Genomic DNA, 12,018 nt, shown 5'->3' on the forward strand with positions numbered 1-12,018 from the left:
AGGGGTCCTGCAGGGGTGTAAAGGCATGATTATTGCATCTGTATGTGCCATGGTGTGCAATGGGTGGGTGACCATGTACCCCAGTGCTTGCATTCCTGTGTGGGACCTTGTGTGATAATGGTTTAGGGGGGTGTATGGGTATGTGCAGTGGCCATGCCTTGGTGATGGGTGTCCATGCTTTGGTGTTGCATGCATGGCATGGGTTTGGGATGTGTGGTTTGTGATAGTGGGACATGTGTGAGGAGTTGGAGTGATGGGGGTGAGGGCGAGGGTGGGGGTATGTGATAGCATGCAGGTAGGGTGGGGGATGAAGTAGTTAAGATTTGATTTACCAGAGTCCATTCCTCCAGCTACTCCTGCGAGGCCCTCAAGATGCAGTATAGCCAAGTCTTGCTCCTCCCATGTTGTTAGTTGTGGGGGAGGAGATGGGGGTCCGCCGCCAGTCCTTTGAACTGCAAACTCTCAGAATTTATTGACCTGTACTTACAACCCTTTGTGCAAACATCTTCTTTGCTTGATCGCAGATTATGAATGGACAGAGGCTGTCGATGTTTGTGAATACAAGAACTGTCTTGGCTTGATTACATCTTTCTCAGCAACCTACTTGCTGGGGACACGTTTGGTTGATCGTCTATCTGACTTATCACAAAATAAATTATGTCTCTCGGCTCGATTGTTTCTGTAACACTGTAATGTTTAAATGCTTTTACCAACCTCTCATAGTATGCATGAATCAATTCTTTCACTTCTTGAGCTGTTCTATCTGTGTACTGCCAATCAATGTTTTTTGGTGAAATTCTCATTTTCAGGAATTCAATGACCTTATAGTAATACTTCATTACGTCAGGAGATGGTGCACCTGTTGATGGATCTCTTGGTGGCTCACTTGTTGGCCAATCTACACTCCTCTTACACACAATTCACAAATCTGCTGGAACAACTATCTCCAAAAGAGTGTTTAAATATTCCCTCAGGCATTTCACAAGTTTCACAAACCTATCTGTTTGCTGGTACCACTCCACTGGTTTCTCTCTCAACCTGGGGTAGTCATTTGTAAATGACAAAATATCACTTCTTCTCCCAGGGACATATACAAAATTCCCTCCTGGAATCTCTCTCATTGGTAAAACGTTCACTGGCTCTCTAATTTGTGTTACATCTACAGGAGGGGTATCTGAACCTTTCCTCGGCCTTTCTCTTTTCCTGACCCATCTGCCTTCCCATTTTTCTAATGCTCTCCAGATTTGTACTCACTCAAGTAACACTAAGATGTGTTTTCATCCCAGCAGATCTCAAGCGTTCAAAATCTTCAGCTTCAAAATTCAATCTATAACTTCTTTTCAGGCTTTTTGTTTTCGTAAGATCTATTTCATATTTGTCTGCTAACTCTTGTAATTGCTGAAGCACTCCCTCTGTAATTAATGGACGCAAACATCTCAACTCAGCTTCAGTATAAGATCGAGTCAGTTTACTCCCATTGTCCCTTCAAGAAGCTCACTTGCTTCCATTGACAATCTCGTCTTATTTATAAACTCCTTTTCTTTGAACTGACTCTGTGGAACACTTGAAACACTTAGGCCCTCATTATGACATTGGCGGTAAGTCCTGCTTACCTCCATGCCGACTGGCGCCAACATACCGTCTTCGCGGCGGTTTACTGCTACCCATATTATGACACACACATAGCAATCCTTCACTATACAGACACACACATAAGTCCGCCAGCCCAGAGGTCAGTGATAAACTGGTGGTCCCAAAACCAACACCGTTACACCAACAGAACTACGCCCACAGCAACATGACCCACGAATCACCGCGGCGGACATTCAACCGCAGTAAACCATTGGCAGTCCATACCACTGATCTCAAAATACACACACAAAACACCACCACATTGGATAATTCAAACTACACACACCTGACACACATACACGCACCACACCAATATAAAACACACACCCACACTACCCACAACCCTTTACGACTAGAAAGAATGGCCAACAGAGAGAGATACAGCAAGAGCACCCACACAACCAGAGCCACAGAACACCATCACCCATACACCATCCAGGCACCTCACAGCACACACCCCAACACATCACCCCACACCCCCTCACACACACCACTCACACTACACTCATGGCACCACAAAGACACCCCAGGTTCTCAGAGGAGGAGCTAAGGGTCATGGTGGAGGGAATCATTCGGGTAGAGCCACAGCTATTTGGATCACAGGTGCAGCAGACATCCATTGCTAGGAAGATGGAGCTATGGCGGAGAATCGTGGACAGGGTCAACGCCGTGGGCAAGCACCCAAGAACAAGGGATGACATCAGGAAGAGGTGGAACGACCTATAGGGAAGGTGCATTCCATGGTAGCAAGACACCAGATAGCTGTACAGAGGACTGGCTGTGGACCTGGCTCCTCCCCCACAACTAACAACATGGGAGGAGCAAGTCTTGGCAATCATGCATCCTGAGGGCCTGGCAGGAGTAGCGGGACGACTGGACTCTGGTAAGTCAAATCTCTATTATTATCACCCCCCTACCTGCATGCCATCACTTGCCCCCACCCCTATCCTCACCCCCATCACTCCACCACCTCACACATACCCCACCAACACAACTCACCCCTCCCACTACCAAGCCCTGGATGCAACACCAATGCATGGACACCACTCACATACCTGCATGGCACCCTTCACCAAAGCATGCACACTTGAGACAATAACCTATCCAACCAAATCACCACTCACACAAGCCTAAGCTGCCAGGGCAATCACAACCATACAGGGCATTACACCCATGCACAAGATTTCACATGCAGAAACAATAACACTGCATTTACATTCCCACAGGTCCCCCACACAACGTCACTGGAGAGGAGGTGCCAGCAACATCCACTCCCCCCACAGAAGAGGCCCACAGTGATGACAGCACCTCTGGTCGCCTTGATCTGGATGACTAACCTGGCCCATCAGGGATCTCCGGACAGTCAGTTACCCAGGCACAGTCCCATAACACCACAGAGTCTTCCCCCTCAGGAAACACCAGCACAGCACCCACCCAGCGGGCCCATCCCTTTGTCCCCAGGACACGTCAATCAGCAGTGTGTCCACCACTACAGGGACCCCAGGCCACCCCACAAACACAGGACGATTAGGGTCCTGGGGTCAGTGGCAGTGGGCACACGGTTCAGGGGACAGAGGCACAGGACAACAGGGAAGCTGTGAGAACTGCTGTGCGACAGGGGGAGGACAGGCCCAGGGAATCGACTCTCCATGAGGCACTCACCATCATCCTGGGAGCATACCACCATTCCCAAGAGATGGTGGGCCAGATACTGGCCAAGTTGCAGGTGATCCAGCGGCTGCAGCAGGGACAGTACCTTGGGATCAGGGAGGACCTGAGGGACATCCACACCACCCTGGTCACCATTGCAGGGGTGCTGGCAGACATGGCCACCACCATGAGGGAGGCAGTGGCACACCAACGGGCCCCTGACACTAGCTACACAGAGGAACAGCCCTCCACCTCCGCTGACTCTAGTGGACAGGAGGCCCTGCCACAGGAACAACAGGCCACCAGCACCCCAACCCCTGCAGTTGGAGAAACACCCCACAAACGGTCCCAGCGATCCAGGCAGAAGCCAGAGAACATTGCCAAGACCCCCACCAGGAAATAAGACTCTCCTGATTGTCACCCTTGTGTCCCACTCTGTCACCCTGTTCACCTTGAACTGCCATTGCTCCCCTTCCTATGCCCCCGTGGACAATGCACCTGTGATACAAATAGACTGGAACTCTTACCTGGACTCACCTCCACCGCCCCCCCAGCCTACAGCAATACCCCATCCACTTATTAGCATATAAATAAACATCCTTGTACAAAGTACAAGTATTGAGTCTGTCAATTCAACTGTACAGTAATGTATTCATAGGTATGCCCTGTAGTTTGCTGCAGTCAATACACCAGGAGCCAGAGTGTGGGACATATATCTGTAAATAGACATATCAAAGGGCCAGTGACAATTTACAATACAAAACTGCAATGGGAGGTAACGTTACAGTGTCTTACCTGTGTGTCACTGGAAGTACTGTTGTATGATTTATGTTCTATTATCCACATCCTCATCCTTTGCTTCATCTTCGTCACTGTCCACAGGCTCCACCGCTGCTACACGTCTATCTCAAGCCTCATCCTCCTGCAGAAAAGGCACCTGGCGATGTAAGGCAAAGATGTGCAACATGCAACATGCCACGAAGATCTTGCAGACCTTCTTGGGTGAGTAGCACAGGGAACCACCTGTTAGATGGAGGCACCAAAACCTGGCCTTCAGGAGGCCGAAGGTTCGCTCTATAATTCTTCTTGTTCGCCCATGTGCCTCATTGTAGCGTTCCTCTGCCCTTGTCCTGGGATTCCTCACTGGGGTCAGTAGCCATGAGAGGTTGGGGTAACCAGAGTCACCTGCAAATATCGAGGGATACCTGTTAGCCAGACACTAACCCTTCGGGCCAACCCCATACCCATACACCAACTTATACTGGGTGGGGACCATGGGCTCACCTATTAGCCACACCCGATGCTCTGGAGTTGAGCCATCACATATGGGATGCTGCTATTCCTCAGGAGAAAGGCATCATGCACAGACCCAGGATAATTTGCATTGACGTGGGACATGTACTGGTCCGCCAGGCACATTATCTGCACATTCGAGTGAAAGCTCTTTCGATTTCTGAACACCTGTTCATTTTTCTGGGGGGTACAAATGCAATATGTGTTCCTTCAATTGCCCCAAAGATGAGATGTTGGGGATATGTCCCATTGCATAGAAGTCAGCTTTCACTGTGGCCAAATTCTGCACCTGGGGGAAAACAATGTAGCTGTGCATGTGTTTCATCAGGGCAGACGACACTCTTGTTAGCAATATTGAGAACATTGGCTGTGACATTCCTGCTGCCAAGCCCACTGTCACTTGGAAAGAACCAGTTGCCAAAAAATGGAGCACAGATAGGACTTGCACAAGTGGGGGGATCCCAGTGGGGTGACAGATAGAAGAGATCAGGTCTGGCTCCAATTGGGCACACAGCTCTTGGATTGTGGCCATGTCAAGTCTGTAGGTGAGGATAATGTGCCTGTCCTCCATTGTTGCCAAGTCCACCAGGGGCCTGTACACAGGGGGATGTCTCCATCTCCTATTCATCCTCAGTGGTTGTAATCTAGGGGGAAAAACGATGAGCATCTGGTCAGTATTCAACATTTCCAAAATGTACATGCATTGCATGTTGTGACTGAAACAGTATGTTGTTGTATAGGCCCAAATTATGCCTATGTGTGCTTTGACTGCCCCCCGAAATGGCATCTGCCTGTCCTGTGTGGATGGACATGTGGAAATGAGGTAATGCCACTGACGTTGTGCGCCACTGCGGGAGGAGGTTGAGTACCGCCATGCAACTCCTCATTGGTTGTCTATGGGCCCTGTGGGTTACTGTAGCCAATGGTGATATATGCCGGCAGGGACGGTACGCACTGCCGCGGACGTGACCGCCATTTTCTATCTGTTCACTCACTTGCTACCTGACCTTCAACAAGAGAGGACCTACACTGTATGTGCTGCTGTGACCTGTGTCTGGAACCGACCATGGCTCGTGTCACTGAGGAAAGGGCCCCTGCTTCACCGCTGTGGAGTTGGAGAGACTGGTGGAAGGGGTCCTACCCCAGCACCGAATGCTGCATAGGCCTCCAGACCAACAGGTGAGTACACTGTGAGCACGATGCATGGGACATGAATGCATGGAGTGCTGTATGTGAGGGACTCGTGTAAGGGGGCTGCATGGATAGTGGGCAATGTATGTGCGTAAGGGGATGGGAGGGATATGGTGGGCCATGAGTGTAACGGGCCAGACGGTATGACTGATACCTTTTTTCTATGTGTATTTCTCTGCAGGTCAGTGCCCATCAGAAAAAGGGTATATGGCGTGCCATCGGCAAGGATGTGGGGACCCTGGGGGTCTACGGCAGGCAGAGCACCCACTGTTGCAAACGGTGGGAGGAAGATGGAGGAGGCCCAGCTGGGGATTGCCTCCCAACGAGGAAAGGGTGCCTGTTGAACCCTGACCCCCCTGATGTACCGCATACTTGCGGTGGCCCATCCGGTGATGGATGGGCGCTTGAGGGCATCACAGCAGCCACAAGGGGGTGAGTACAGTTTCACATTATACCACTTGTGCGTGATGGAGTGGCCTTCTGGTAGGGGATGTGGGCCTGTTGGTGCCCCTAGGCCAGGCTGGACATTGCAGGGTAGGTTCCATGTTGGGCAGGGGCTGATGAACTTCACCTCCAACCAAGCTAGTGGGCATCCACTACTGGGCAAGGCTCTGTGGTTCTCAGGTATGCTGCAATTGGCGTTAGGTATTACTGTCCATGGCATGGTGACTAGCATTGTGACTTGTAGTGCATTGCCTAGTGCGTAGGGAGGTTCCCTGTGTGTGTGACGTGTATGCCAATGGTGGTGTTGTTGCTGCTATTGACCAAGTGTATCCTCTGTCTCTTCCCCCCCTTTTTGTTTTGTCATCCTGTCCTTCTGTGCATTATCATCATCTGGCGGAGGAGCAGAGGAACCGGCGAGGGAGGGAGCCGCATCCCACAGGGCCCATAAGGCTGAATCCACTGACAGTAAGGACACCAGTGGGACGGAGGGCGAGGGAAGCACCATGGCGGAGACAGGAGGGGACAGTTTTGGAAAGTGATACCTCCTCTGATGGAAGCTCCCTAGTTGTGGCAGACAGCTCTGTGCCCACCCCAACTACAGGTACAGCCGCCACCCCCCATACCAGCACCGCCCTCCCAGCAGCCCCACAGCGAGTTTCCCATGCCCGCTCACCCAGGACGATGGTCATCTCCTTCGCCTCAATCACCTCAGGCCCGCCCCAGTTAGCCCTGCTGCCCTGAGTGAGGAGGCTATTGACTATCTGCAATTCATCTCTGTTGGGCAGTCAACCATAGTGAATGCCATCCAGGGGCTGGCAGGGCATTTGCAACAAACAAATGCATTCCTGGAGGGCATTCACTCTGGCATGGTGGCCCAACAGAGATCAATACATGCTCTGGCCTCCTCCCTGATGGCAGCCATTGTTCCTGTCTCTAGCCCCCCCCTCCAACTTCCTCTGCCCAGTCCCATTCCCCTGAACCCCAACCTATCCCAAGCACACATTAAGACCAGCATGCACCCAAGACAACACAAAGGAGTGGCTCAAGCAAACACAAGCACCACACATCATCCCACAGGCACTCACACAAAACCCATCCAGATGCAGACACACCAACATCCACTGCCTCCACTGTGTCCCCCTCCTCCTCCTCATCCACCTCCCTCCCAGTAGCATCTCCACTCACACCTGCATGCACTACATTCACATCCACTGCCTCCATCACCATCATGCCTATCACTACACGCCCCTCACTGGAAGTCACCCCCCCCCACATCCATGCACACGTCCCTTGTGTCCTCTCCCACTGTGTCTGTTTCCCCTCCTCCCAAGGTACACAAACACAAGCACTCAGATACCCAACAGCCATCCACCTCACAGCAGCATCCAGCCATGCACCTGTACCCAAACACAGCAGACAGACACCTCCAACAACCACTCCCTCTTCCTCCACTCCCAAACCTTCACCCTCTTCCCGCCCCAGTGTCCCTAAGAAGCTTTTCCTCTCCGCCGTTGACCTCTTCCCTACCCCTTCCCCCCTAGTCCTTCACACCGGGCCAGGGTGTTCAGATCTCAGGCTAGCACCTAAGCCACCCAGTCCACGGCCACAGTAGTTTTGGCAGCTACAGCAGGTGTGAGAGGCTCCAAGGAAACACCCATCAGCACTGGCAGTGTGCCTGCACCAGCTGCCAAGGAGAAGGGCAAGGATGCACCACCAGCTGGCAAGGTCAAGGAAGCACCACCAGCTTACAAGGAGGCACCACCAGCTGGCAAGGGCAAGGAGGCATCCTCAGCTTACAAGGGCAAGAGCAAGGAGGCACCACCAGATGACAAGGAGGCACCACCAGCTGGCACGGGCAAGGAGGCACCACCAGACGGCAAGGGCAAAGGGCGTGCCTCTGCAGGCAGGAAGGACAGGAGGCCTGGTGCTGGGACTGATTCTGAGCCCCCAACTCCAACCATGGCACTTCAGCCATCCGAGGCAGCAGGGGAAGGGCTGGAGCCTCCCCCACCCCTGGCGGCACCGACACCAGCACCGCCACCTGCACCGCCACTAGCACCAGCAGCCCCAGTGGGCAGCTGTCCGAGGTTGCAGGAGAAGGGCTGGAGCCTCCCCCCACCACTGCCTGCACCGCCACCAGCACCACTGCCAGCAGCAGCAGCCCCAGTGGGCAGCTGTCCGAGGCTGCAGGGGAAGGGCTGGAGCCTCCCCCCAACACTAGCAGCACCGCTACCAGCACCGCTACCAGCACCGCCACCTGCACCGCCAACAGCATCGCCCCCAGCAGCAGCAGCCCCAGTGGGCAGCCGTCCGAGGCTGCAAGGGAAGGGCTGGAGCCTCCCCCACCACTGGCAGCACCGCCACCAGCACTGCACCGCTGCCTGCACCGCCACCAGCACCGCCGCTAGCAGCAGCAGCCCCAGTGGACAGCTGTCCGAGGCTGCAGGGGAAGGGCTGGAGCCTCCCCCCACCACTGGCAGCACCGGCACTGACACCACTGAGCAGCCGTCGCCGCCGACCGGCAGTGTGTAGTCCTGCCTCCATGGACTGTAATGCATCCTGACTACTGCAAATCATGTGGGTCTGACACGAGTTGAGTGACTGTGACCTTGCACTCCCCAAGATCTGCATCACAGGGCACAAAGCCCCCTCCAGAACCAGTGGAAGAAGGCATCCACTCAACCCCTCCTTGCCAGGATGAAGCACACTGGGCACAAAGCCCCCTCCAGAACCAGTGGAGAAGCCATCCACTTGGGAGATTGTGGCCTTGCACTCCCCAGGAGCAGGCAGTGGGCAAACCACCCACTTGAGAGACTGTGGCTCTGCACTCCCCTGGACCAAGCCGTGGGCAAACCACCCACTTAAGAAACTGTGGCTTTGCACTCCCCAGGACCAAGCAGTGGGCAAATCACCCACTTGAGAGACTGTGGCTTTGCACTCCCCAGGACCAAGCAGCGGGCAAACCACCCACTTGAGAGACTGTGGCTTTTCACTCCCCAGGACCAAGCAGTGGGCAAACCACCCACTTGAGAGACTGTGGCTTTGCACTCCCAAGGACATCGCACAGGGCATGTTGCCCCCTCCAGGACAAGTGGTGTTGTACCATCTTCAGGCTGAGGTACCCACCCCTGTTCCCCGTCCCCCTGAGGTGCCTGTGTATTTTTGACCTGATGCCCCTGCAGTGTTCTCTCCGTGTTGATGCAGGAGTCAAGTGGGGCCTTGGCCTATGTGATGTGGCCCTGTGGCTCATGGACATTATGGACTGGGCAGTGTCCCTCCATTTGTATATATGTAAATACTGTTTTTGTTTTTGAGGACGTATTTTTTGTATTTTGTCTTATTACACTCACTTCAATCACTTCTTTTTGTCCTTGCATTATTCCTGAGGGGAATGGGGTGGGTGTGTAATGTTGTTGCATCTGTTTGTGTGCATGGTGTTGGGGGTGGTGGTGTTGCATGTTGCATGTGTGTATCACTCTTGTTTTGCTCCCCCATCCCCTGTGTGCTAGGCGGCAGTACTCACCGTGGTCGTCTTCGCCGGCGTTGGTATTCCTGGTGTAGGAGGAGGTAGACCAGCATCAGGGACACCTGCAGTTCGGGCTCCATGGCATTGTGGTTGTTCCCTGAGTCTCCAGAGGTGAGTCTTTTGACTTCTGTGTTCTGTTTCTGCTGTGCTTTTGATGTCGTTGGTACTGACCCAGAAAAGGTGGCGGATTGGACTCTTGTAATACTGTGGGCAGTATATTGTCTTCCGCCTGGCTATATGCGGTTACCGCTGCAGTGCTTGTTGCTACCGCCGTGGTGGTTGGTGTGTTAAAGTGGCTGTCTGTGTGGGCGGTTTCCACCATGGTCATAATTCCACTTTGTTTTCTGCTGGCTTGTTAGCAGTATTACCTCTGCTTTCTCACCGACCGCCAGGGTTTTAATGAGGTCCTTAATTCTTCCAACCACCTTGTTAATTGTTGTGCTGTCAAATCCTGTAATGAAATATTACTAGGTTGCACACTCAGTAACTGTTGTTGCATTGGGTTCAGGCGTTGAGGTGTCAACATTTTTAACATGGGAACGTTATCTGATCCAGTAATTTCAGAATTTCTAATAGGTGTTAAATCTAATAACGACCTTGATCCATTTTGAGTCTTTCTTATAGGTGACATTAACCTGGTGTTTTCATTCTGGTTTAGAACTCCTTGGTTATCTGCACTCTTTTTGCCTTGAGCATATAAAGGCACAAGTGGACCAAATGTAATAGGTACTGATACTGCATCTGGGCTTAATCTGGTTTCTACATTCTGAGATTGCATTACTCCTGTATTCTGCATTTGAGGCAGTAACATCGGCGTGGGCTCTGTCTGAACCAATATCGGCTCCTGTAAAGTCTATCCTGAGGATACTACTAGATTAGTAGTTGTGTTCACAATCAGTACATCTGGATAAATCCTAGGAACACTAAGTTGTGGCAGCAGTCTATTGTCATTTGGCAGATTGAAGCTGCTCAGCATTGGTATTTGCACTAAAGGACTAGTCTGTACTGAGCTCTGGTTCACATTAGGATTAACCTTGACTCTCAGTCATATTATGGTTACTCTGTACTGGGCTCTGTGTCACTGCAGTTGGTATTGGTGCAGTAGGATTTGTACAAGTAGTACTTCAACCTTCTTGAGCCACATATGGCAGCGGACGGTTTCTCAAAAATCTGTATAATAAAGTCATCATTGTCCGATTCTTCATCATTAACCAAATACCTTTCAGGTTCTTTTGATGTCTGCTCTTCAACTACCGAAGAACTCTTTTTTAGATTTCTTTGAAACTTTCCTTGCATCTTTCTCACTGTCTTCCGTCATTGCAGGAAACAACCTAAAACCTTGTAAGGTACTGAATCTCCACTGTCTCTGCTCACTGTCCCACCTTGCTTCTGCTAGTGACTTCTCCGCTCTTCTCATTTTCCTCTCAAATTTCAATGCTTGTTGCTGTCTGGCTACTAACACCCAGATCGTTAATGCTTCGAACTGAGCTGGTCTTGGTGGAGGTCTTAAACCATACATCACCTGTCTGAATTTCCAAAATTCTCAAATTGAATGTACCATTTTCAGAAAACACTAAATGCCCTTCCTTATCTGTGATTTTAATCCAATATTTTAACCAAAGACTTTTCTCCTCAATTATGATATATACCGGAGTACCTTCTTGCCTAGCCGGAATATACTCATCTCCTCTATGAGCACTTTTTAAAGCTTTGCAAAATGTCATTTTCACAAATGCATGTCAGCTCCTTTCTCAACCAATTGCGCTTCACAGTTGTCCACCAATCCATGTGTGACCCTTCTCACTAACTAACCTATCCCAGGGTGGTACAAAAATGATGTTACACTTTCACACAGCAGCTGATAAAGTCTTGTGGCTTGTCCTCCTAAACTCAAAAACACTCAACACTAATGCGAAATTAATTGCAAGCATTTCATCAAAACCAATAATAAAAATGTATTTGTCTATTTACTATAGGTAGGGTAATGCAATCGCTTCTGGAACCTTATAGATTTTCACTGCCTGCTTTCGCTCTTGCAGCTATTCTTCTTTTTCAGTTCCCCAGATTCGCAAGCACAATTCGACCCGCAAATTTTTTACTCTCAGCTGATCAATGGATACTGTCCTGGTGCACATAGGACTCACCAAATTTCAGTCAAAAAGACCAAACTCCCAACTTAACTCTTAAATGCGACTTGCCAACCATGCCCAATTGGCCTACTAAATAGACAAATTACAACAAAAAGCAAGTGTCTCAATACACTTTTAATATACTCTAGAGTC

Source organism: Pleurodeles waltl, chromosome 6 (assembly GCF_031143425.1).
Source record: "Pleurodeles waltl isolate 20211129_DDA chromosome 6, aPleWal1.hap1.20221129, whole genome shotgun sequence".
NCBI classification, from domain to species: domain Eukaryota; kingdom Metazoa; phylum Chordata; class Amphibia; order Caudata; family Salamandridae; genus Pleurodeles; species Pleurodeles waltl.